This window comes from Lepidochelys kempii, chromosome 1, assembly GCF_965140265.1.
Source record: "Lepidochelys kempii isolate rLepKem1 chromosome 1, rLepKem1.hap2, whole genome shotgun sequence".
NCBI classification, from domain to species: domain Eukaryota; kingdom Metazoa; phylum Chordata; order Testudines; family Cheloniidae; genus Lepidochelys; species Lepidochelys kempii.
The window spans coordinates 138758023-138785315 of record NC_133256.1 but is presented as its reverse complement, the minus strand read 5'-3'; the positions used below and the strand labels follow the sequence as shown (position 1 = coordinate 138785315).

At 44.2% G+C, this 27293-nt stretch overlaps 1 protein-coding gene across 4 annotated transcripts in view; it reads left to right on the top strand.

Annotated features, from left to right (window-relative positions):
- Window positions 1-6423: 6423 nt before the first annotated feature.
- Window positions 6424-27293, top strand: part of ADGRG2 (adhesion G protein-coupled receptor G2) — a 107945-nt gene continuing 87075 nt past the window's right edge. For 3 of the 4 annotated variants that reach the window (XM_073356708.1, XM_073356699.1, XM_073356682.1), the window contains exon 1: window positions 6424-6679. The gene's annotated coding sequence lies outside the window, so the exon portion shown is untranslated. Of the gene's footprint in view, window positions 6680-6763; window positions 6817-27293 lie in introns of those variants that run through there. The other variant, XM_073356690.1, reaches the window with a different exon arrangement.

Below are 27293 nucleotides of genomic sequence, written 5' to 3'. Positions count from 1 at the left end.
TAGGAAGACACGATTAGGTTGATCTCTTTTATATCTTTATGGCTTGTGGACTCCTCTGTGCTAACCCCCAAATGCTTTTGTTTTGCTTGTAACCTTTAAGCTGGACCTCAAGAAGCTATCTTGATGCCTAATTTTGTAATTGTTTTTTTTTAATCAAGCAAAAAGCCTAAATTCCAGATGTATTTTCTTTTAAGAACAGGATTGGATTTTTGTGTCCTAAGAGGTTTGTGCATATGCTGTTTAATTAGCTGCTGGCAACAGCTGATTTCCTTTGTTTTCTTTCTCAGCTCTTCTCTGGATGGGGGCATGAAAGGGCTTGAGGATATCCTACAGGGAGGAATTCCCAAGCGTGCCTTCCTAGGTTCAAAGGGGTTTTTTTGCATTTGGACAGTGGCAGCATCTACCCATCCAAGGTCAGAGAGAAGCTGTAACCTTGGGAGTTTAATACAAGCCTGGAGTGGCCAGTATTAACTTTTAGAATCCTTGCGGACCCCCACCTTCTGCACTCGAAGTGCCAGAGTGGGAAATCAACCTTGACAGCTCTGAAACTGTGAACCCAGTCAGGAGGGATCATCTCTTGCCATCAAGAAGGGCTATCGAAACTAAATGGGCCATTATTGGCCATCACAATACAAAGATTTTGTTAATTTCCCCCATACCCATGAAGAAGCTACATGCAAAGGGCTCATTCCATCAACTTGAATTCTGGAAGAAGGAAATAAAAATAGCTGACAAGAAAATTTTTCATCTTTTGCCGTTTGGACTCTCACAGGGCCAGAGCTACGAAACAGAATATGAGATCCCCAGGGTCAACCTGGATTAGACCTGAAAGACATTCAAAGCTGACAGATTACTACAACTCAGTCACCTTTTGAAACCACAGACTGTAACTAATTTGTGTATATATGTCTGCCTGCTTTAACCTTGTAATAATTCTCATTTCTTTTCTTAGTTAATAAATCCTTAGAAAGTTCACCATAGCATTGTCTTTGGTGTGAGATCTACAGTACAAATTGACCTGGGATAAATGTCTAGTCTCTTGGAACTGGGAGCAGTGTGAATATTTTGTGATCTTTGGTATATAGCAACCATCTATCAATAAGTCCAGCTTGCCTGGGTGGCAAGATAGACTGGAATGGGTGGACTGTCTGTGCTCCGTGACAAGACTGTTATAGTGCTCTGGGAGTTCACACTCGTTACTGTGTTGGTGAAATCTAATTATAGAGCAGACAGCCAGTTTGGGGTCTCTGCCTTGCTTCTTGACAGTCTGTCTTGAAGTTGGCACACATGGTGGTGAGCTACTCCAGACAGCATGACATCCAGGAACAGCTGGCACAGCACTGGAGGAATGAAAAGGTGCTTTACTCCACCTGTTCATCCTAGCCCCTACAATTTGAGCTGTGTGTTCCTCAGCCACAACTGAGACTCTAGGACTTCTATTCTAAGGTGAGAGAAAAGCGCCAATTTAATTTAATGCAGCCCCTATCCTTTTGACCAGAAGTTGCATCATTGCAATTTTGCACAGGTGTGATAGACCTTGTGCAAGTTGCAACAGTGCAATGCATACTAGCCATTCTGTTTTGGAGGCACAAAGCTCACCATGTTCATGCACAGCACTTCCTGCCATTGTTGCAGGCTTTGTAGAGTGTTGCATGTATCCCACAATTTCCAGCACAGCTTCCAAAGACAGATGGATATGTATATGACATATAATGCACATTTTTAGTTCACTGGCAGGATTAATTGTACCACTGCAACTGCACCACTTTCATTTCCTCTTCACAGGAAACTGGTCCTGCAACAGTGCAAGGGGATATAATGGTGCTTATACTTGCTCATTTTATAAGCAGTACAAGCCTGCCAGGCTGTTGCAACAGCTAAATGTTAGATGTAGTGTAGACAAACCTTCAAAAGCAATGAAGGCACACACCCCTTCCAAGCAGGTGAAAAAGTCTTACTTCTACCTGTGCTCACCACTTGGCAGCCTCTTTGCACAGAATTGTTTGGGAGTCTGTGACACTCCTTCCAGTGCTCTGTGAATCAATCTCTCCCTTCTCCCAAACGTCTTGGCCCAGCTTGATATCCTGTCCACAACTGACATCCCAACACAAAGGTGGATATCCATGTCTTAGTGCATCTCCATTAATCTCATGGCGGCCTTCCAGACTTCTGTCCTGTTTGTCTCTCTCCTGGGGATTGTAGTTGTTTGGGGATTATGCCATCCCATATATTCATGGGCTCCCTGCCCGTCTCCCTAAATGTACTGTTTATTTGGTGCAAAACCCAAACTTGTTACAGGCAGCAATCCAAAGAAGCTACAGAGCTGCTGCCCTGGCAACAAAATTCCTTGCCAGCCTCAGTACAGTGCCATAGCTCCTCTTCCACTGCCTGCATACTAACTCCACCCACTTGCAGGAGGCCCAGAACTTACAAAAACAAAAGTAATAATAATAAAAAAACCTTTTACAATTAAAATAATTCCCTGTCCAGTCCCTGCATATGATTGGTCATTCATTTTTCTCTCATTACATTGGCTGGAACATCCAGTTGACAGGATAATTTCTAAAAATCTGGGACTGCTAGGGCCAAATTTGTTAGATGTTATCTAGTTTTGGCACTCCAGGGAGCCTGAGTCTACCAAATCCCACATGGAGCAGTGGAGGGTCATGGACTAGGAAAGGGGAAAGACAACAACACTGAACAGGAGATACTTCAGGGAACTTTATTCCACTCTGAATGGAAATGACCTATGAGGAAAGACTGAAAAAGTTTGACATGTTTAGTCTAGAGAAAAGATGGCTGAGGGGAGACATAACAATCTTCAAATATATTAATGGCTACTATAAAGAGGATGGTGATCAGTTGTTCTTCATGTCTACCAAGGGTCTGACAAGAAGTAATCAGCTTAATTTGCAACAAGGGAGAGTTAGGTTAGATATTAGGAAAAAATTGTAATGATAAGGATAGATAAGCAATGGAACAGGTTACCAAGGGGGGTTGTGGAATCCCCATCATTAGAGGTTTTTAAGAACTGTTGAGGGAAACATGTAAGAACATAAGAACGGCCATACTGGGTCAGACAAATAGTCCATCTAGCCCAGTATCCTGTCTTCCAACAATAGCCAATGCCAGGTGCTCCAGAAGGAATGAACAGAACAGGTAATCATCAAGTGATCCATTTCCTGTCACCCATTCCCAGCTTCTGGCAAACAGAGGAGAGGGACACCCTCCCTGCCCATCCTGGCTAATAGCCGTTATGGACCGATCCTCCATGAATTTATCTAGTTCTTTTTTGAACCCTGTTATAGTCTTGGCTTTCACACATCCTCTGGCAAAGAGTTCCACAGGTTAACTGTGCGTTGTGTGAAGAAATATTTCCTTTTTTTTTTTTGTTTTAAACCTGCTGCCTATTAATTTCATTTGGTGACCCCTAGTTCTTGTGTTATGAGAAGGAACAAATAACACTTCCTTATTTACTTTCTCCACACCAGTCATGACTTTATAGACTTCAATCATATCCCCCCATAGTCATCTCTTTTCCAAGCTTAGAAGTCCCAGTCTTATTAATCTGTCCTCAAACGGAAGCCATTCCATAACCCTAATCATTTTTGTTGCCCTTTTCTGAACCTTTTCCAATTCCAATATATCTTTTTTGAGATGGGGTGACCACATTTGAACTCAGTATTCAAGATGTGGGCATACCATGGATTTATATAGAGGAAATATGATATTTTCTGTCTTATCTGTCCCTTTCTTAATGATTCCCAACATTCTGTTAGCTTTTTTGACTGCCGCTGCATATTAAGTGGATGTTTTCAGAGAACTATCCACAATGACGCCAAGATCTTTCTTGAGTGTTAATAGCTAATTTAGACCCCATCATTTTCTATGTATAGTTGGGATTATGTTTTCCAATGTGCATTACTTTGCATTTGTCAACACTGAATTTCATCTGACATTTTGTTGCCCAGTCACTGAGATTTGAGAGATCCTTTTGTAGCTCTTTGTAGTCTGCCTGGGACATAACTATCTTGCATAGTCATAGGCGCCGACTTCTACTGGCTCCGGTGGGTGCTCAACCTCCCTCTGCCTCCGGCCCTGCCCCTGCCCTGCCCCCTCTCCAACCCCTTCCCCAAAGTCCTCGCCGCAACTCTACCCTCTCCCTGCCCCTATTCTGACTTCTTCCCCAAATCCCTGCCCCAGGCCCACCTCTTCCCCACCTCCTCCCCTGAGCACGCCACATTCCAGAACCTCCCCCCTCCCTCCCAGAGCTTCCTATGCTGCCGAACAGCTGTTTGGCTGTGGGAAGCGCTGGGAGGTAGGTGGAGGGGCGAGGACGTGGTGCACTCAGGGGAGGAGGTGGAGGTGGAGGAGGAGGTGGAGGAGGATCACCCAAGGAGTTGGCACCTATGTGCATAGTTTTTTATCATTTGTAAATTTTGCCATCTCACTGTTTACCCTTTTTTCCAGATCATTTATGAATATGTTGAATCGGGCAGGTCCCAGTACAGAACCCTGGGGGACACCACTGTTTACCTCTCTCTCCATTCTGAAAACTGACCATTTATTCCTACTCTTTGTTTCCTATCTTTTAACCAATTACCAGTCCATGAGAGGACCTTCCCTCTTATCCCATAACAGCTTACTTTGTTTAAGAGCCTTTGGGGAGGGATCTTGCCAAAGGTTTCTGAAAATCTAAGTACACTATATCTACTGGATTCCCCTTGTCCACATGCTTGTTGACCCCCTCAAAGAATTGTAGTAGATTGGTGAGTCTAGGTATTCTTAGTCCTGCCTCAGCATGACGCAGCTGGACTAGATGACTTCTCAAGGTCCCTTCCAACCCTATATTTCTATGATTCTAGACGTGAGAATACCATCTCTCAATATCTCATATTGGAGGATGGATTTTTCAGCACCTTTTCTAATTGCCAGGTCCTCTTTGACTGTACCAAATCACACTTCACATACCTCTTGATCTCCATGTGTATCAAAGATAACATTCTCCCTACCCCTTCAACTAACTACTGAGCTATAGAAAATACTATAATGCCATAAATTATGGAAACATTGATTTAATAAGCTGACCTTTTTTCCTCATGACTTTAGATTATTTTTCTTTTTTTCTTTTTTTTCATTTTTCATTTCATTCATATGAATCTGATCCATTTATTTTGTTATGCTGATATGATTTATATGTATGAGTCTAGTTTGGATACTTTTATATAGTCAAAGCATCTGCCAATTCAATGAAATAACATTTATGGATCAAATTTTCCAACATAATTTCCTACCCTTAAAACAACAACAAAACTATGGCTTACAGGGGAGACTGCCTTTATTTAGAAATGCTCATTAACATTAATATTCATGTTTTATATGATGCGTATAACCTAACCCAGTATAAAACTGGTTCTTTTGCACAACTAAGATTTTTGCATGTTCATTACTTCAGCCTACAGAAAATCACACAGACATTTAATATATTGTATCGTGTCCCTTGTGGTTTATTTGTAAGAATATTTCAATATCCTAAATTCAACATTTACAGTTATGAGTGTCTAATTTTAAACTGGGTCATTAAGACTTTACTGGCTCTAGAGCTTTTTATTGCTGCCTCAAGCAAACCGACCTGCCAGCTCAAGTGTTATAGCCCTGTGGGTCCCAGGATATTAGACAAACAAGGTGGGTGAGGTAATAACTTTTATTGCTCCAACTTCCCTTGGTGAGAGAGTTCAGCTTTGGAGCTTATAAAAAGTGTTTCCCAGACCTGAAGAAGAGCTCTGTGTAAACTTCAAAGCTGGTCTCTCTCACCAAGAGAAGGTGATTCAATAAAATATATTGTCTGTCACCCACCTTGTCCCACCAATATAAGGCACTCCTGGCGGGAAACTGGGAAGGGGGTATACAGATACCTCTCTTGCTACGCTCCTGTCAGAGCTGTTTCCTGGCAGCAGCTGTCGCTAAAGATCCGCCAGTGATTTAGGAGACCCCGATCAAATTCCCTCAGGAAAAAAATAAACAGGCTTCTGCCTTGAGCTGCGCCCAGGAGAATTGGACCCTAAAGCATGAGCCCCAGGATGAATTGTTCCAGTGGGCACCGGGCATTCCTGAGATCAAGGGCGCAAACGCGTTGGAGGGGGTTGTAGACCAGCTGGGAAAGCCAGCCAGTGTCTTGGCTTTGCCCCTCACGTCGGTGCCTCCCCCAGATCCCCAGCCGGAAGCTGAGGTGGTTTGGCAGCCGCGTTCACACCCCGTTTTTGTGTTTCCTCGGCAGCCTTTCAAATCAGCGAGATGCGGGAATAACTCTGCGAGAGGCGGCCCCGCTGCTCTGGGGGCAGAAACACCGGCGCTGCCGGGCCAGGGGGGTGGGACGCCGCCGGGGGTCAGGGCAGCAGGGGCGCGCCCTGCGGCGGGACGCGCGGGGACTGCGCCGCCTGCGAGAGCAGCGGCCCGAAGAGCAGCGCCCCGAGGGCACCCGCGGCCACCGCCGCAGCATCTGGCGCCTCGCTGCTGGGTTTCCTCCTCCCGCCGCCGCCGCCGCCGCCTCCTCCCACAGGCGGCGGCTGCTCCAGCGGCCGGGACTGGCCACGCCGCGCGCCGCCCCTGGCTCAGAAGCGGCCCCGGCAGCAGGGCGGCCGCGGCGAGCAGAGCAGCGCTCCCCCGCCGGCCGGGCCAGGTGAGTGCCCCTGGCTCTGGGGGGCGGCCGGAGGGGCACAGACGCGCGGTCTCCTTTGCACGTTCACTTACGGGCTGTCCAAGGGCTGCGAAGTTGGGAGTCTCCCGCCGCGGTCCGCCCCGAGCGGCTGGGCTGAGGTGAGCGAGGGGGGGACTCGCTGGGGATGAAGGGACCTGGCTTCCTCCCCACCGGCCCGTCTTGCCCCGTCTTCTGGCAGGGCAGGTGGGGGGAAGCGGGTCCCGCTGGGTGGGGAGCGGAGAGGTACCTGGGGGGAAGTTGCCCGCTCAGGCTGGTGTTTGCAAGGGCAGGAGGCTGGCGCGGTGTGTCTGGGGCTGGCCGGGCTGCGGCGGGGGATCTTGTTTAGCAGCCCGGCTCCTAGGCGAACGGGGATGATGCGCAGCCCCTTCCCGCGGGCAGCAGGCGGCATGTACTGTACACCTCTTCACTTGAGCTGGGAAGGAGCCTGATTGTTATCGTGGGGGCCAAAGCACAAGGCGCCTCCTCAGCTTTCTCCTCACTCGTTGTCTGGGAAATGTGACTTTTGCCAGGCTAAAGGAGGAGAAACTAAGTAAGAGCCCCAGGATCTGGCCCTGGGAAAAGAAAGTCTGCTACGAAATAGGGCTCACAGGTGTAAACACAGCTCTCAACCTGCCAAGGACCCAGCTTTAAAATATGCCACTGACCCGCCCATAAGAAGAGGCAATCGAAATAGCAAAGGTGGAAAGTGTGGGGCCATTGATCTACATGAGTTCAGTGGGGCGGCACAAGTGTAAGTGCGGACAATGTCTTGCCCATGCCTTCAGTGGGACCAGGACTTGGCCCAGTGTCTGTCACCTTTTGTTTAGCCACTGTTCTGGGGTTGTGTTTCTGATATCAGGAATAAGCAGTGAGATGGCAGCAAGTTTCATTATGATGTCGACATCAATATTGGTTTGAAATGAGTGGCTCCCCATGTAATTGGGTATGTTTGAGAGGCACTGCTGCAAGGGGTTCTTTCTGTCTAATCAAGAGTGATAAAATGATTAACTTCTCAGAAATAGCCAGTGCGTTACACAATAGAGCAGTGGTTCTCAACCAGCGGTCCAGGGCCCCCGGTTTCAGGAAGTCCACCAAGCAGAGCCAGCGTTAGACTCTTTGGGGCCCAAGGCAGAAAGCTGAAGTCACACCACATGGGGCTGAAGCCTAGGGCCCTGAGCCCCGCCGCTTGGGGCTGAAGCCAAAGCCTGAGCAACTTAGCTTTGCAGGGGCCCCTGTGGCATGGGGCCCCAGGCAGTTACCCTACTTGCTACCCCCTAACACTGGTCCTGGCTTTTATATGCAGACAACCAGTTGTGACACAAGTGGGCCATGGAGTTTTTATAGCATGTATCGGGGAGGCGGGAGGGACGGCTCAGAAAGAGAAAGGTTGAGAACCTCTGCAATAGAGAATACCTTATTTCTCTAATGTTTTGACTGACAGGTTTTTAATGTTTGGATAGATCATACTTTTTAATACCTGCATCATGGCCATGTTTCTGTATTAATCACAGTAGGCCAATTTTGCTCTCGGTTACACATTTTTTTTCTATGGGGTAAATGGGTGTAACCGAGAGCTGAATTTAGCCCAGTATTTGTTATTGCTTATCTTTTCATGTTACATTCTGAAACCAAAATCATGAAACAGATGCATTTTAAACAAGATAGTTTGAAAGTCATCTGTGTATGGTAAGTCATTTGATACTCCTGAGGGCATTCTGTGCCAAAAAATAAAAATTTCCTGCACAATATTTTAAAATTCTGCAAATTTTATTTGTCAAATAAATGTGGAGGCTCCAGCCTGGGGAGCCCGCGGCTGCACAGAGGTGGGCGATCACTGGGCAGCTCCCCCACACCCCGGATATGGATTCAGCGGTAAGGCTGTACCCAATCCTGACATAGCGCAAGGACCGGGCCTGCCCCAGAAATACCCCTGGGCCCTGCCCCTCTGTGCAGGTGCACCAGATGTGGGGAGGCAGGCTCAGCAAGGCAGGATCCAAGTGTGGAGGGGCTTAGTGTGTGGGGATCCAGGTGTGGGTTGAGAGGATTCATGTGGGGCAATCTGGGTATGGGTGGCTCATTGGGGGATCCAGGTGTGTGTGTGTGTGTGGGGGGCTTGTTGAGGGGTTCTGGGTGCAGTGAAAATGGCACTCTGTAGGAGGGATCAGGTGAAGGTTGGGGCTCAGCAGGCTGGAGGGTCTGGGTGTGGGGAAGAAAGAGCTTGGCGGTAGGGCATGGGTGTAAGGGGCTCAGTGGGGGGTCCAGCTGCAGCTGGTTGGGGCTTGGTGGGGTGGGGATCCAGGTGCAGGTGGCTTGTCGGGGTGGTCCAGGTGCAGCAGGAGTGGGGCTGATGGTGGGGGGGGGAGTTCTGAGTGGGGTCATGAGGCTTGGCAAGAGGGTCTGGGTATGAGGAGGTCTGGATGCATGGGGGTTGTATGGATGGGGGAGCAGCTCCCTGTACAGGGATAACTCCCCCTGCAGCTGAGGAGCGAGGGGTGCAGAAAGAGGCGGGGGTGGGGGACTTTGCAGAGCTTCCTTCAGCTGTCTCATGCAAAGAAAGAGGAAGTCCCATCCTCTCAGTCCAGATGGGACTAGCAGCTGAGCCTGGCGCAGGGTAGGAGCCACCAGCTAGGTCTTCCCCAGTCCCGCCTACTGCCCCACAGTGATTTATCTCTCTGCCATCTGCCCTGGGCCCCCAAAACATACTGCTGGGGTGGGTTGCATGACCACTCTTGTGGCTTCCCTTTGCTTTCCCATCAGAAAGTAATTTTTTTGCTGTGAAGCAAAGAAATCTATGGGTGACATAAATTCTGCACATGCACAGTGGCGCAGAATTCCCCCAGGAGTAAAAATTTGAAACTGTATATATTGCAGCCAAACCTCTTATATTGCCTTTCATGAGGAATGATGTGCATGCTAATTACTGAAACCATCTTTCCCTGAGTTTAGAGAGAAAAGGTGGGCAAAGTACAAGCTTTCAAACTTACACAGGTCCTGAAGAAGAGCTTTATGTATGCTCAAAAGCTTGTCTCTTTCACCAGCAGAAGTTCATCCAATGAAAGATATTACCTCACACACCTTGTCTCCCTAATATCCTTGGACTAACACGACTACAACATCACTGCATTTCTCTGACTTTGTCATTTTGTTACACTGAATTAAAAGAAAATGTGTATCTTTTTCATCATTTAGAGACTATTTATAAATGGTTTTTATATACAATATTTTTCTTTAACTCTTTTTATAGTGCACAGTTTTACATTCATTGTTTCAAGTTGCTGGCTGCTGTATGTGTGGGGATGTTGTTTTGATTTGTGCAAAGAACACTAAACATCTTGTATATTCTTAAGGTGCCAGATCCGCTCAGATTCCCTTTACTGTTTTTATACCCTAAAATTATGGGCCAAATCCTGCTTGCCTTCCTTTTGTTTTTAATGTCATCACTGGAAATATTTGCATGAGTAAGGTAAGCAGGGTTTTGTCCTATGCAAGGTGACACTGGTGGTGTTTTTGTTTGTTTAAAATTTTTTGTCAATAAAGAGTTGGAAACAGTCATTGAATTAAACCAAAGAACAGAAACAGCTAACTTTGACATGTTATCATTAAAATATTAAACATTGCTAAGAAAGTACACATATTGTAATTTATGGCTGAAAATAGTTTAAAGAGTGAAACATTTGAGAGATGGCATATATTATAAATAATGTGTAAATCAAGTTTTCTTAGATGTGAATTGGAGCCAATAAAATCTTTTCACATACATGAAGTGGCAGTTAGATTCTAATATTAATATTTTAACTGGATTTCTATAGGTCAGATGGAACCTGTTAGCAAATTTTTCCTCCTTAGTACATTCCAAATTGAATTTCAGGATTTAGTATTTAATACCTCAATATATGTGGCTCTAGTTGGGTGAGTGGAATGAAGAAGGGACTCAATTCCCACTCTTAAATTAATTAGCTTCATTTATGCCACATATATTATGGGGGATAGGGGTTTATAGGCAGAACTCCCCTTGAATGCAGTAGTAATTTTGCCCGGCTAAGAACAGAATGGCATGAGAGGAAATATAGGAAGAAGTTCTGACAGTTTTAGCTCTCAGTATGAGACATGAGTAGCAGCCTCCACAAATATGGTGCTTTTAATATTAAACACCATATTTGAGTTATGAATGTTGTATTTTCAGCTAAAAGCTAGACCAGAATGTATTTGAAGGGCAAAATCCTAATCAATAATTTTAATGTATAGAAATATGTCTAAGGGTTTTGCTCTTATCTCAAACACATGAACTCAAAAATATTGCTTATTTTGTAAAATCAATGTTGTGTACACATCAAGAGATTTATTTTTATAAAATATAAAAATAATAAATGTTTTATATGAAATTGTGTATTAATGCTACTCATTTGGGAATCAGGCCTGCATTTCTTATATACCAGAAATTCCTTCAGAGTAAATTAGAGACAAGGTGGGTAAAAGAATATCTTTTATTGGACCAACTTCTGTTGATGAGAAAGACAATCTACAACAATTTGAAGTAAATTTAAATTCTGGGTGCTCAAGGAATACAGGATTGATTATACCCTTTGTGCAAAGACCAAGGGACAAATCCTGTTCTCCGTGCTCATGAGCAGTACCACTCATGTGAGCGGCTGATCAGACTTTGCCTCCAAATGTAAACTAAGGATCCAATTCTGAAATTCTGCAGGACTTCATGTGAGTGTAATCTGCATCAGGACTGTGGGATCAGGACCAAGTTTTTCAGTCACTGTATCTACAATTTGTAGGCATTTAAAAGGTTGAGAGATATTGGACTTTTCATGTGTTTGTTTTAGTCCCCACTTCAAGCTTTTCCATACATCTTAATGGTTATATGAGCTGTAACTACACAGACAGTTCAGGTATCTGGTATATGAGCAACTCTGTGGTGTTGTGCCATTGTTGTTCACTCTTTGTTTCAACAAGTGGGACTCAAAATAGCACCTTATGAAAGTGGTGGTCATCGTTTCTGCTCTTATGATCCTCTTGTGTTTTCAGAGACAACTGTTCAATTGCAGCCTACTGACTATTACAGAAAAAAAATCCTATCACAGTAGTTGGGATCATTTTGTAACTTAAAAAATATGTTTTTGAAGAAAAGAGACAGCAAACCACATGTAGATGAAAGAGTAGATGGGAAAAAAAACATACTAGAGTTCTGGAGAAGTCTGATTAAGTTAAAATACTTATTTACTTCATGGCCTTTAGAAGAAGTTACTAGAATTTGTACTTAATATTTATATTAGTAAAATTAGAATGAGATCATTTTAGTTAATTTTTTAGTCACCAAAATGCTAACCACAAATGTAGCATTAGACGTGTTCTCATTTATAGAGTTCTGTAGAGGATATTCATTGAAGAAGCAATCCTGCAATATGTTATGATGGGCGAACCTGAAGTTGTCACACAAGATCAAACATGAGTGTTTAGGAGCAGCACAGACTGCATGTACCAGGAAAATTGAATAATGTATATATACTGATTAGGAACATATTATTGTGGACTCATTAAAAACAAAACCTGGTTACTGGTATCTATGGATATTTTAAATATTCAAAAACCCCATGTTTGTACTGAAAATAGTTTAGGTTGGCTCTCTGCCTGGATTTGAGACTTCTGGGCATGCTGGATTATGGCTATTGCCAAATTCTCCAGTTTAATTTGTCTTCCAACCTTTGGATTGTTCCATGTACATTTTGCACTAAATTAATTCCAAGTGTTATTGTTGATTTCAGTGGAGTTAAGAATAAACCTGGCCCATTATGTTTGAGATTTTTGAGTTTTTGTTCTGTCATTACAACAGTTATTCTGTGCATACACCATCTTTTTCACAATGAAAGGAAAAAGTGAGATTATATTCATGTTAAACTAAGTCAGTACTTTCCTCAGTGTGACTCATTACTGAGGAAACTCATCACTTTAACTGTTGATGATGAGCAAGAAGGAAAGAACCCAGATTGAGTGTAAAATTCCAGACTGAGTTTGCCAAGTTGACACTTATGCCTGGTCTACACACAGAAATTGAATTGGATTTAGCTAAATTGTTTTCTAAATCAGTGGCTCTCAACCTTTCCAGACTATTGTTCCCCTTTCAGGAGTCTGATTTGTCTTGTGTACCTCAAGTTTCACCTCACTTAAAAAGTACTTGCTTACAAAATCAGACATAAGAATACAAAAGTGTCATAGCACACTATCACTGAAAAATTGCTTACTTTCTCATTAGTACCATATAATTATAAAATAAATTAATTGGAATATAAATATTTTACTTACATTTCATGTATAGTATATAGAGCAGTATAAACACGTTGTATGAAATTTTAGTTTGTACTAACTTCACTATTGCTTTTTGTGTAGCCTGTTGTAAAACTAGGCATATATCTTGATGAGTTGATGTAACCCTGGAAGACCGCTGTGTACCTGCAGGGATTTGCGTACCTCTGGTTGAGAACCACTGTTCTAAATTGAGTTAGTTAAACTAGCCTAATCTTCTTGTGTGGACACTCAGACTGATTTTAAAAGTTGCTAATATTGATTTAGCTTAACTCAGTTATATTAGCCCAACCTCAACTCCTGGTTTGACCTGACCTTTGCCCCTCCCTTTCTCAGACAGCTTTTTGTGGAGCCTCTCTGTCATGTACTCCTTGTACACCCTAGTTTTGCGGGGCTGCTACTAGCCAGTCAGGCTTCTGTACTGTAATATGAACTGGCTACAGAGTTTCCTTCCCAGAGAGATACACCAGATGCATTCCCTATTAATATCTTTTAATACACTGCCAAGAATGGCTGTGGTGAGCTTAAGTATATTATACACAGCACCACTTGGGGGTTGAACAGTAGAATACAATTTAATATCCAGTTAAACTCTCCTTGTAAGGGAGCTCTCCGTGCGCCACATACTGCACCAGCCAGGAACAGCACTATGTGCTGCCAGGAGCTCTGCTGAGACAGCATTTGGTGCAGGAGAGGCAGCATGTGTCTGCCCCTTCAACGGCACATGCACTAAAGTTAGAGTAGTTCCCAGTGCAACATGTTGCTTAGGCCATGCTCCCCCTGTCATGTCAGATCAAAGCTATATGAAGAGAGTGAATCACTCCCTCAAAATGAAGAGGCATTAGCTTCTGTGCTTACCTTTCATTTGGCCATTGGGCTACAATAAAAGTGAACTTTGATTTTTTTTTAAAGTCTGTTAAATATTGCACCTTGCAGCTCCTAAGGAATGCCAACAGCTGCAAGGATGGGAGATAAAAGACCTGCTGAATCCATAAAGTGATGTATAGGATGAAATCACATCATTTTGCTTTCTTTGCTTCTACTTCTGCTGCTGTATGAGCCGGGTGAGCATGGAAAAGAGAGTGGGGGAGACTATTTCACTACTTGCATACGTGCACAAACACAGGAAGATGGAGGAAGTTTAAGTGTAAGTTTTCAGGAGAAGGCCAAGAAGTGTAAATTAAGCATTCGTCTCTCTGGCATCCGTGGCTCTCACCATCTTGGAGAGACTGAAGTGCTGTGAAAATATCTGCCTTGCTCACTATTCTGGCTGTGTACATCTCCATCTTCAAAACCTCTTAGGGTATGTCTACGGGGCATCCGGGAGCGAGCCTCCCAGCCTGGGTAGAGAAACTCATGCTAGTGGGGCTTGAGCTAGTTAACTAAAAATAGCAGCATGGACATTGTGGCTTAGGCCCAAAGACCTTGGTGGTCAGATGGGCTTGGGAGCCTGAACTTCAGCCTGAGCCATAGCATCCAGACTGCTATTTTTGGCATGATAGCTCAAGTCCTGCTAGCATGAGTCTGTCTACCTGGGCAAGGTGCTTACTCCCCACTGCAGTATAGACATGCCCTTAATGGTTCCTCTTGCCATCCACATCAAATTCAAGCCCTGTAGCTGAATTTCAAGGCTTTGTAAAACTTTGCTTTTCTCACTTGCCACTTCCTCTCTTGTCCCTTCTACTGAACTCAGAATACATGCCTAAGTGCTTCCCTAGTCTCCATCTTTCACTTACCTCCTTGACAACTTGCATGAGGCCCTATATGTTTGGAATTTCCATCCTGACTTTGTCTGCCATGCCTTCACACTTTTCATGAAACCTATAGCACTACTTAGAGTTTAACAACGTCCAACCCCTGAGGCACTGAGACATAAGCAAACATAGCTACTTTGCTGCTTATGGCAACCCTTCCTCCTCCTCCATCCATATTTTGTCTATTTAGCTTGTAAACTCCTTGAAGCAGAGACCATGGCCCCAGTTATATGTTGCCTTAAGGCTTTTATGTTGATCCAGTCTTAAGGACTCTTAACAGATCTCTCTCTGGGGGATACCTTATGTGTAAGGTGATTTCTTGGTCAGTGTAGATCTTGTGAAACAGCTGTAAAATGTCCCCTCTCTTATTCCCCAGCATATGGGGTATGCAAGGTAGGGGGAAAAGGAGAGACTGAGGCTGCTCTCACTTACTATAGACAACTATTTCCAGAATGGCCTTGGAATAAAAAGGAGACACAAAGGTGACTTAAGGCTATAAACTCCCCCATTTCTATACTGAATGCAAGAATTCAGGAACTCAGAATTGGGGTCATTGTCTCTGGAAAAGCACTATCTTCACTTCTAGTATTATGTAAAATAAGTTAAAATAATGCAAAGTCTTACATTAGTTCCATATTAAGGTTAAGATTTATATGCTCCCAAAGTCAGGAAATACAAAAGTTAAGGCTGAGTGTACAGTCTTTTGGATTCAAACGAAACAGCCTTTGTGTTTGATTATTTTTTTTATTGTGTCTGACACCAGTCACTCAGCTTGACACTAAGTTTAGGTTCACAAGAGTCTTAGTCACTGAGTAGATGCTTATTGGAAAAACACCCAGTAGGCTATTACACTCATGAACTGCACATATGAATTTTATATGAGTTTGTTTATGCCATGTCTCAAACTTTAACACAGTTACATGGGTGTAACTCAGGCAGAACTTGGCCCACTGTGCTTGGCTTCTTTGCATTTGTAAGAGACCATCCAATACCAATAACCTAGAATAAGTCAAATATAGATTCCCTCCCAAGGTTTTCCCCCTGATTACCACTAGCAGTTAAGCCAATGTTTTGAGACAGTTTGCTGTGCTGTACGTACAACATTTTGCTCACTTTGAGCTGCTGTTAGGTGTTAGGATATAGCTTTCTTAAAAATGAAGTATTAAACATCTTTTGAAGTATTAAATATTACTTGCATCACTTTTAGCCATTCACAAAAGGCCTACAAAAGCTTAAAAGTGAAGAAAAATACTTTGTACTTCTAGACAAATTGATCTGAGAGTGCTAAAGGAGTTGGCGGATGTGATTGCAGAGCCATTGGCCATTATCTTTGAAAACTCATGGTGATCGGGGGAAGTCCCGGATGACTGGAAAAAGACTAATGTAGTGCCTCTCTTTAAAAAGGGAAAGAAGGAGGATCCTGGGAACTACAGGCCAATCAGCCTCACCTCAGTCCCTGGAAAAATCATGGAGCAGGTCCTCAACGAATCAATTCTGAAGCACTTAGAGGAGAGGAAAGGGATCAGGAACAGTCAGCATGGACTCACCAAGGGCAAGTCATGCCTGACTAATCTAATTGCCTTCTATGACGAGATAACTGGCTCTGTGGATGAGGGGAAAGTGGTGGACGTGTTATTCCTTGACTTTAGCAAAGCTTTTGACACTTTCTCCCACACTATTCTTGTCAGCAAGTTAAAGAAGTATGGGCTGGATGAATGGACTATAAGGTGGATAGAAAGTTGGCTAGATTGTCGGGCTCAACGGGTAGTGATCAATGGCTCCGTGTCTAGTTGGCAGCTGGTATCAAGTGGAGTACCCCAAGGGTCGATCCTGGGGCCGGTTTTGTTCAATATCTTCATAAACGATGTGGAGGATGGTGTGGATTGCACCCTCAGCAAGTTTGCAGATGACACTAAACTGGAAGGAGAGGTAGATACGCTGGAGGGTAGGGATAGGATACAGAGGGCCCTAGACAAATTAGAGGATTGGGCCAAAAGAAATCTGATGAGGTTCAACAAGGACAAGTGCAGAGTCCTGCACTTAGGATGGAAGAATCCCATGCACCGCTACAGACTAGGGACCGAATGGCTCGGCAGCAGTTCTGCAGACAAGGACGTAGGGGTTACAGTGGACGAGAAGCTGGATATTAGTCAACAGTGTGCCCTTGTTGCCAAGAAGGCCAATGGCATTTTGGGATGTATATGTAGGGGCATTGCCAGCAGATCACGGGACGTGATCGTTCCCCTCTACTGGACATTGGTGAGGCCTCATCTGGAGTACTGTGTCCAGTTTTGGGCCCACACTACAAGAAGAATGTGGAAAAATTGGAAAGAGTCCAGCGGAGGGCAACAAAAATGATTAGGGGACTGGAACACATGACTTATGAGGAGAGGCTGAGGGAACTGTTTAGTCTGCAGAAGAGAAGAATGAGGGGGGATTTGATAGCTGCTTTCAACTACCTGAAAGGGGGTTCCAAAGAGGATGGATCTAGACTGTTCTCAGTGGTAGCCGATGACAGAACAAGGAGTAATGGTCTCAAGTTGCAGTGAGGGAGGTTTAGGTTGGATATTAGGAAAAACTTTTTCACTAGGAGGGTGGTGAAACACTGGAATGCGTTACCTAGGGATGTGGTGGAATCTTAGATATTTTTAAGGTCAGACTTGACAAAGCCCTGGCTGGGATGATTTAGTTGGGGATCGGTCCTGCTTTGAGCAGGGGGTTGGACTAGATGACCTCCTGAGGTCCCTTCCAACCCTGATATTCTATGATTCTATGAAACAGGAAATATCAATTCAATTAAGCTTTACTTATTACATGTTGGATAGACTAGCTGAAACACACATTCAGGGACATACAAACACCTGTAGCAGCCAAAGAAAAAGGTGGTATTTTATTAGAAGATAACTGATTTTTACAGACTACTTGTATGTCTCAGTTTGCAGTCTTAGGTCTTGTCTACACTACAGGGGAAATTCGATCTAAGCTACGCACTTTGAGCTACGTGAATAGCATAACTCAAATCGACGTAGCTTAGATCTACTTACCATGGGGTCCACACTATGCAGTGTTGACGGGAGACACTCTCCCATTGACTCCCCCTACTTTTCTCGATCCGGTGAAGTACAGGTGAGTGTACTCTCAACAGGAGAGTGCCATCTGCAGTTGATTTAGTGGGACTTCACTAGACCCGCTAAATCAACCGCTGATGCATCGATCACTTTCTTTTACTGGAAAAAAACTGACTGCCTCCCACGCAAACTTAGGACAACATTTTTTAAAGGATGGTGTTATTTCTGCTGTTAAGTCAGTGGATGGTGCACGTGCCAGATTTTGCAGTGACATAAGACTTTCCAACATAAGCATCCTCCCCATTACATCTCTCTTACTTCAGCCAATATTTAAAAATAAACTAGAAGCTTTACTACTTTCTGACGCCAATCTGGAAAATAAGGGAGCGCAGCTGATGGAAGAAGTTGATAGTCTTATTCTTATCCTGGAGAAAGCAATGGGAAGCACGGAGAGAGAGAGAGAGAGAGAGAGACATACCTGCGCAGTCCCAGCCATCCTTCCTGTGTCTTGCTCCTTACCTACTTCTTGCAGCTGGCATAATGCATTTTTGTGACAGACAGCCTGTAACAGAAAAGGCTTACTATTCCAACACTTTCAACTTCAACAAAGAAAACATATCAAATTGCAATATGACTCCAGAAGAATAAGGAAGTGCTAAATATGTCTATATGTGAGTGATCTTTTGGAGACATACTGAAGTATAGTATGGTTATAAATGTGAAATCCTGGCTGCAGTGACTTCAGTGGAGCCAGGATTTCACTCCAGATCCTTTTCATATCACTGCTAATGTTCTGCTTTTATTTTAAAACTGTGTTGAGTTAATAAGATTGTTTTCATGTGGCCTCTTTTTGCTCCAATTATGTTGTTAACTTTAAATAAAAGCTAACAAAAATTAGAATAATTAAAACAGAAAAAATAAAAATATTAGATTAACACAATTTGTATTAGGATTGTTTGCTAGAGGGAGCTACAAACTTTAACATTACAGTAATGCTATTTTAAGGTATGCAAAATACTGCATGGAGTTTTTAAATAATTCTGTAATGTAGGAAAATATTTGTATTAAAACCAAAGGTCTTTAATGGGGCTCTCTCTAAGTAACTGATGCAGGATTAGAACAAAAGAGAGTAAAGTGCAACAGTAGACAACAGTTAGGTATGAATGAGTGACCATTAAGAATGTCTGAATTTCAAGTGTTTGAAATTATTTTAAATGGTGAAAAGTTGTTCTGGATAAAGCTGGACATAGTATAACAAGATCCCAGTAATTTATTTTTTAAAGCGTAAAGAGTACGAAAAAGAGAAACACTTACTGGTTTAAGGTTTTCATATTTCATTTGCCTACAGTTGTATTAAAAAAAAACTGTGAAGGCTTTATGGGACTTTTAAAATTCAGTTTCACAAAGAATACAATACGGTGCAGGACAGTAATATTCATAGTAAATACCATCTGTTTCATCTAGAGAGATTGAATTGATCTTAAACCCACTCAAAAAGTACTTTTATCAAAAAAGCAAAACTTCTTTAGAAAATCGCTATTCTGTTTAAAAAGTGCTGGCACAATATGGCACATGGTTTGGAAAAAGCTGTGGATGGCACTATTGCACCAAATAAGGCAATAACTAATAAAGGTCTTCTCTAATTCGAACTAGCACATTGTAAGTAATACTGATAATCATCTTAAATGTCATTACTTCAGAACACCAGTGACCTGTATTTTAAATATATTCAGCTATATCTGTAGTGATCCTTCCAGAGTTCTTTAGCTCTAGTTGTTGCAGCACTTACAGAGTGTAGTTTTCTCTAACACATTTGGGCTGCTCTGCAACGGTGCATAAGAAATGTGGGGAAGTTCGCTCACTGCAGGTTAGATGTGGCATAGCATATGTTCTCCCTTCCCCACTCCCTCCACTGTGGTCCGCTTCTTCTTGTGACTCATCCTTCTAGCCATGTTATGTTTAGTCCCACCCCTTCTGGTAACAGAGTGCGTCAAAAGCAAGCATCCAATCCCTCTGTTCAATCTGCTGTCCTCAGTTCAGGGCCCAGTTGTCCATATGCCCTTTTCTCAGGGCTTACAGTAGACGATATGCCCTTCACAGTGGCTGGTAGGGGAATCCAGGCTCATCTTCTACACTGGGTTCCAGTCCAGAGACTCTAGGACAGGCAGTCAAAGTTCACACTGCCAGAGTCCCTGCTGGCACTTCCCTGGACTTCTTCCTACCAAGGCTTTCCCTGGGGGTTCTTGTCATCCTGCAGGAGCCTTCCTGTTCCTTACAGGTCTCTTTACTCCCTGCTGCCATGAGAGTGACAGCAGAGTTCCTCCCTCTTTCCCTACAACCTCTCAAACTTCAGTCCAAATGCCCCATAGACTTTACCATCACTCTTGGGCTTCACTGCCTCCAGCTGCCTTTCAGCTCAAGACAGGCCACTTCTGGACCCACATTTCACTGTTTCCAGCCTTTCTGGTTTCCTCCTGGCTCAGAACCCACCAGTTCTGACTCCAGGCCTCCCGGGCTCTCTCTGCCTTTAGCCTAAGAGAGGAAACCTCTCTACTGATAAGCTGGGTCTCCTCCATGGCCTTCCTTTCCCACTATCTTGTGCTCCTTTTTTTAATATAAGGATCCAGCACCAAATTAGCTGGGCTTGATCACCAGTTATGCTTAATACCCCTCCAGGTGCCATCCAGTGGCCTAATTGAGCTCAGGCTCCTGTTAATCCATGGTTAACCAGTGCAGAGTTTATACCCCCCATCACAAGAAGCTTCTGTCTAGTGATTCTGTATCGTATGTCCTCCATTTACAAATGAAAATATGCTGTTCTGACTGCCAACTCTGCAAATTCAGCCTGGGCACTGAGAGCCAAGCTGACTTCTTTCCTTTTCCTACATGATCACAGATACTAAACTGTAGGCCAAATTCTGTCCTCACTTATTACCTGCAACCCTTCTGTCTCCAAATTATGTCTTCAATTATACCTTTACAATTCCATTTACAGCTACATGCATCTGATGAAGTGAGCTGTAGCTCACAAAAGCTTATGCTTAAATAAATTTGTTAGTCTCTTAGGTGCCACAAGTACTCCTTTTCTTTTTGCGGATACAGACTAACATGGCTGCTACTCTGAAACCTGTCATTTACTAGTAATAATGATTCTAAAAGTTATGATGCACAGACCAGAACCCATATATGTTCTGTCTACAAATTTAATTGTATTCTTATTACTTGAAAACATTGTTTCCAAATTATTAAATCACATATGTACAAATTGTATTTCAGTAGTTAGTCATAGCTATTGGAATATTATTTGTACAGTAGTGTGGTGTTTGGTTGGGTTTTAAATACGTCTTAATACATTATCTTAGTTGTCTAGTTTCTCGTAGGTGTTATATCAGGAGTGAATGTCAAGGAGGGAATTGGATGAGGTAGGAGCCTTGTGCATCAGTATTCTATGTGACATACTATAGGAAATTTGCTCTTTAATCTTTTGGATGCCCCTTCAGACGTTCCTAGGGTTCAGGGAAGTTCACAAGGCAAATGTTGGGTGCTAAGTAGTACAGCCAATTGATGGTACAATCTATATTTGATGAGTTTGTTGTCTGAGAATATCACTGTGGGTAAATCCCTTGCCTTACAGAGGAAGGAATTTGCCTATAAAACTGGGGTAGTGGTTTAAAACTTGATTTTTGTTAGGGGGAGATGTAGTCTAAAATCTGGGGAAATTTGGTGTATCTCAAGGTAATGGCTGTATACCTACACCTTTTGGATGAGTACCTCATTTATTTATGAATCCAAATAAATAATGATGAAATATATTATGGCACTAAGATCCTGGGAGTTTAACTGATAACATTCCCAGGTTACATATATAAAAGTATTTAAGCACAGGGGTCTTCCTAATCAGTCTTGGGACAATTAAAGTAATTCTGCAGTTCAATCAAATGCAAATATATAGTTTTATTTTTAGAAGTTGTAACAGAGGTGAGCCGAAGACTTACTTGGCATACATTTCCTGTGAATCTCTGAGGTGCTTGTTTGTCTTTAGATTCTCGTGGTTTGTGAATTACTTTTTTTTATCTAGTTTCAACTCATCCTTGCTAAGCCCTGGTCTACACTAGGAGTTGAGGTTGAATTTAGCAGCATTAAATCGATTTAACCCTGCACCCGTCCACACGATGAAGCCCTTTTTTTCGACTTAAAGGGCTCTTAAAATCGATTTCCTTACTTCACCCCCGACAAGGGGATTAGCGCTGAAATCGGCCTTGCTGGGTCGAATTTGGGATACCGTGGACGCAATTAGACAGTATTGGTCTCCGGGAGCTATCCCAGAGTGCTCCATTGTGACCGCTCTGGACAGCACTCTCAACTGAGATGCACTGGCCAGGTAGACAGGAAAAGGCCCGCAAACTTTTGAATTTCAATTTCCTGTTTGGCCAGCGTGGCAAGCTGCAGGTGAGTGCAGAGCTCATCAGCAGAGGTGACCATGATGGAGTCCCAGAATCGCAAAAGAGCTCCAGCATGGACCGAACGGGAGGTACGGGATCTGATCACTGTATGGGGAGAGGAATCCGTGCTATCAGAACTACATTCCAGTTTTTGAAATGCCAAAACATTTGTCAAAATCTCCCAGGGCATGAAGGACAGAGGCCAAAACAGGGACCCGAAGCAGTGCCGCATGAAACTTAAGGAGCTGAGGCAAGCCTACCAGAAAACCGGAGAGGCAAACTACCGCTCCGGGTCAGAGCCCCAAACATGCCGCTTTATGATGAGCTGCATGCCATTTTAGGGGGTTCAGCCACCACTACCCCAGCCGTGTTGTTTGACTCCTTCAATGGAGATGGAGGCAATACGGAAGCAGGTTTTGGGGACAAAGAAGATGATGATGATGTTGTAGATAGCTCACAGCAAGCAAGTGGAGAAACCGTTTTTCCTGACAGCCAGGAACTGTTTCGCACCCTGGACCTGGAGCCAGTACCCCCCGAACCCACCCAAGGCTGCCTCCCAGACCCGGCAGGCAGAGAAGGGACCTCCGGTGAGTGTACCTTTTAAAATACTACACATGGTTTAAAAGCAAGCATGTTTAATGATTAATTTGCCCTGGCATTTGTGGCTCTCCTGGATATACTTCCAAAGCCTTTGCAAAAGGTTTCTGGGAAGGGCAGCCTTATTCCATCCACCACGGTAGGACACTTTACCACTCCAGGCCAGTAGCACATTGTTGGGAATCATTGTAGAACAAAGCATTGCAGTGTATGTTTGCTGGCATTCAAGCAACATCTGTTCTTTATCTCTCTGTGTTATCCTCAGGAGAGTGATATCATTCATGGTCACCTGGTTGAAATAGGGTGCTTTTCTTAAGGGGACACTCAGAGGTACCCATTCCTGCTGGGCTGTTTGCCTGTGGCTGAACAGAAATGTTCCCCGCTGTTAGCCTTGGGGAGGGTGGAGGGGCTAGCCATGCGGTGGGGGGAGGCAAAATGTGACCTTGTAACGAAAGCACATGTGCTATGTATGTAATGTTAACAGCAAGGTTTACCGTGAAAGAGTGTACCCATTGTTCTATAAAATGTGTTTTTTTAAATACTACTGTCCCTTTTTTTTCCTCCGCCAGCTGCATGTGTTTCAAGGATCTTCTCCTTCCCAGAGGCTAGCGAAGATTAGAAAGCGAAAAAAACGCACGTGTGATTAAATATTCTCTGAGTTCATTCTGTCCTCCCACAGTGACAGAGCAGAGACGAATGCGTGGAGGCTGACAATGTCAGAGTGCAGGAAAGCACAGAATGACCGGGAGGAGAGGTGGTGGACTGAAGAGAGGGCTGAAGCTGAAAGGTGGTGGCAGTGTGATGAGAGGAGGCAGAATTCAATGCTGAGGCTGCTGGAGGATCAAACCAATATGCTCCACCATATGGTTGAGCTGCAGGAAAGGCAGTAGGAGCACAGACTGCTGCTACAGCCCCTGTGTAACCAACCACCCTCCTCCCCAAGTTCCATAGCCTCCTCACCCAGACACCCAAGAACACGGTGGGGGGGGCCTCCGGCCACCCAGCCACTCCACCCCAGAGGATTGCCCAAGCAACAGAAGGCTGGCATTCAATAAGTTTTAAAGTTTTAAACTTTTAAAGTGCTGTGTGGCCTTGTTCTTCCCTCCTCCACCACCACCCCTCCTGGGCTACCTTGGTAGTTATCCCCCTATTTGTCTGATGAATGAATAAAGAATGCATGAATGTGAAGCAACAATGACTTTATTGCCTCTGCAAGTGGTGATCGAAGGGAGGTGGGGAAGGTGGTTAGCTTACAGGGAAGTAGAGTGAACCAAGGGGCGGGGGGTTTCATCAAGGAGAAACAAACAGAACTTTCACACCGTAGCCTGTCCAGTCATGAAACTGGTTTTCTAAGCTTCTCTGATGTGCACTGTGCCCTTCTGTGCTCTTCTAACCGCCTTGGTGTCTGGCTGTGCGTAACCAGCAGCCAGGCGATTTGCCTCAACCTCCCATCCCGCCATAAACGTCTCCCCCTTACTCTCACAGATATTGTGGAGCATACAACAAGCAGTAATAACAGTGGGAATATTGGTTTTGCTGAGGTCTAAGCGAGTCAGTAAACTGCGCCAGCATGCTTTTAACCATCCAAATGCACATTCTACCACCATTCTGTACTTGCTCAACCTGTAGTTGAACAGCTCCTGACTACTGTCCAGGGTGCCTGTGTATGGTTTCATGAGCCATGGCATTAAGGGGTAGGCTGGGTCCCCAAGGATAACTATAGGCATTCCAACATCCCCAATGGTTATTTTCCAGTCTGGAAAGTAAGTCCCTTGCTGCACCTGTTCATACAGGCCAGAGTTCCTGAAGTTGCAAGCGTCATGTACTTTTCCCGGCCATCCCACATTGATGTTGGTGAAACATCTCTTGTGATCCGCCAGTGCTTGCAGCGCCATTGAAAAGTATCCCTTGTGGTTTATGTACTGGCTGCCTTGGTGATCCAGTCCCAAGGGATATGCATTCTGTCTATTGCCCCACCACAGTTAGGGAATCCCATTGCAGCAAAGCCATCCACTATGACCTACACATTTCTCAGAGGCACTACCCTTGATAGCAGCAGCTCAGTGATTGCATTGGCTACTTGCATCACAGCAGCCCCCACAGTAGATTTGCCCACTCCAAATTGATTCCCAACCGACCCGTAGCTGTCTGGAGTTGCAAGCTTTCAGAGGACAATCGTCACTCGCTTGTGTACTGTGAGGGCTGCTCTCATCTTGGTATTCTTGCACTTTAGGGCAGGGGAAAGCAAGTCACAAGGTTCCATGAAAGTGCCCTTACGCATGCAAAAGTTTTGCAGCCACTGGGAATCGACCCAGACCTGCAAGCCTATGCGGTCCCACCAGTTTGTGCTTGTTTCCCAAGCCCAGAATCGGCATTCCACCACATGAACCTGCCCCATTAGCACCATGATGCCCACGTTGCCAGGGCCCGGGCTTTGAGAGAAGTCTGTGTCCATGTCCTCATCACTCACGTCACCATGCTGACATCGCCTACTTGCCAGGTATCGCTTTGCCAGGTTCTGGTGCTGCATATACTGCTGGATAATGCACATGGTGTTTAATGTGCTCCTAATTGCCAAAGTGATCTGAGCGGGCTCCATGCTTGCCGTGGTATGGTGTCTGCACAGAAAAAAGGCGCGGAACAATTGTCTGCCATTGCGCTGATGGAGAGAGGGGCAACTGATGACATGGTTTACAGGGTTGGCTTACAGGGAATTAAAATCAACAAAGGGGGTGGCTTTGCGAGAAACTGAATGGCCCCCTCAAGGATAGAACTCAAAACCTCAAGGATAGAACTCAAAACTGGGTTTAGCAGGCCGTTGATTTCACAGGGGGAGCGAGGGAGGAGAAAATGAATACAAAACAAATCTGGTCTATTTCTTGTTTTGAGCCACTTCATCTATCTTTATAGATCTTGCTGGCAGCACACTGTGCAGTAGGACCGCTAGCCATCATCAACATCTGGGTGCTCAGCAGAAGACGGTGCAGTATGATGACTAGCCATTTAATTTAATTGGGGATTGGTCCTGCTTTTGAGCAGGGGGTTGGACTAGATGACCTCCTGAGGTCCCTTCCAACCCTGATATTCTATGATCTTCTGCTAGCTGCAGGTTAAAAGACAGTGCACTGCCAGTAGGACTCAATAGCCATGAGACGAAACAAGGGAAATGACTTGGCTGAGTCACTCCCATGTTTGCCCAGGAACCCGGTTGAAAGAGCACCCAGGACTACGTCGATGACGGCTACTAGTCATACTGCACTGACTGCTGCCAAAAGGCAATAAACTGCTGCTGTGTAGCAATGCAGTACCACGTCTGCCAGCACCCAGGAGACATACGGTGACGGTTAGCTGAGTGGGCTCCATGCTTGCTGTGGTATGGCGTCTGCACAGGTAACTCAGGAAAAAAGGCGCGAAACAATTGTCTGCCCTTGCTTTCACAGAGGGAGGGAAGGAACGGGGGGCCTGACGATATGTACCCAGAACCACCCGCAACAATGTTTTAGCCCCATCAGGCACTGGGATTTCTACCCAGAATTCAAATGGGCGGCGGGAACTGTGGGATAGCCACCCACAGTGCAAAGCTCCAGAAGTCGACGGTTGCCTTGGTACTGTGGACACACTCCGCCGACTACATGCACTTAGAGCATTTGTGTGGGGACACACAATCAACTATATAAAATGGCTTTCTACAAAACAGACTTCTATAAATTCAACCTAATTTCGTAGTGTAGACATACCCTAAGACTCATGACTTATGGTAGCTAACTGCCATTCTAATGGGATATTTCTTTTTGTGCAGTTTTAGGCTCTTATCCTTTGCTCAACTGAGTTTTCCTCTGAAGGGCCTTTCTTTGAGGTGTTTAATTTCTGTAGCACACATGACAACATTACCCATGATATGCAGTACCTTAACTTCTTCCAATTGATAAAAAAATATTGGGACATTTCTTCCTTCAGAATATTTCAGAAGGTGAGGATATTCCAAATTATAGGCTGCGTACTGTATCTCCACAATGCATAATATACTAGTTTCATCATTCCAATAAATCTACCTAAACCTATTGTTCCCAACTATGATGGGATTTCTTTTGTACTAGAAATACTGGTTACTGTATAGCTATTGGAAGCCCTGTCTGATGTTCATGCTGTATTTCTCTTATTAAAGTATTTTGGGCCAATGTGTATTTTCTGTATTTGACTTCAAGATACATACAGATTGCTTCCATGCTTTTCCAACCACTTCCCCCCCCCCCCTCATTTCTTTTGTTTGGTCCAACCCTTCTGCAGTGCAGTTGGCACTTTTTAACGTGGATACATTTGTTCTTTCCCTCCCAGATAACACATTCTGATAGACCTTTAAATATCAGCACCTTCTTGCAAGTACCTGCAAAGTCACTGGCCAAGATTTTCAAACACAAGTGCCTAA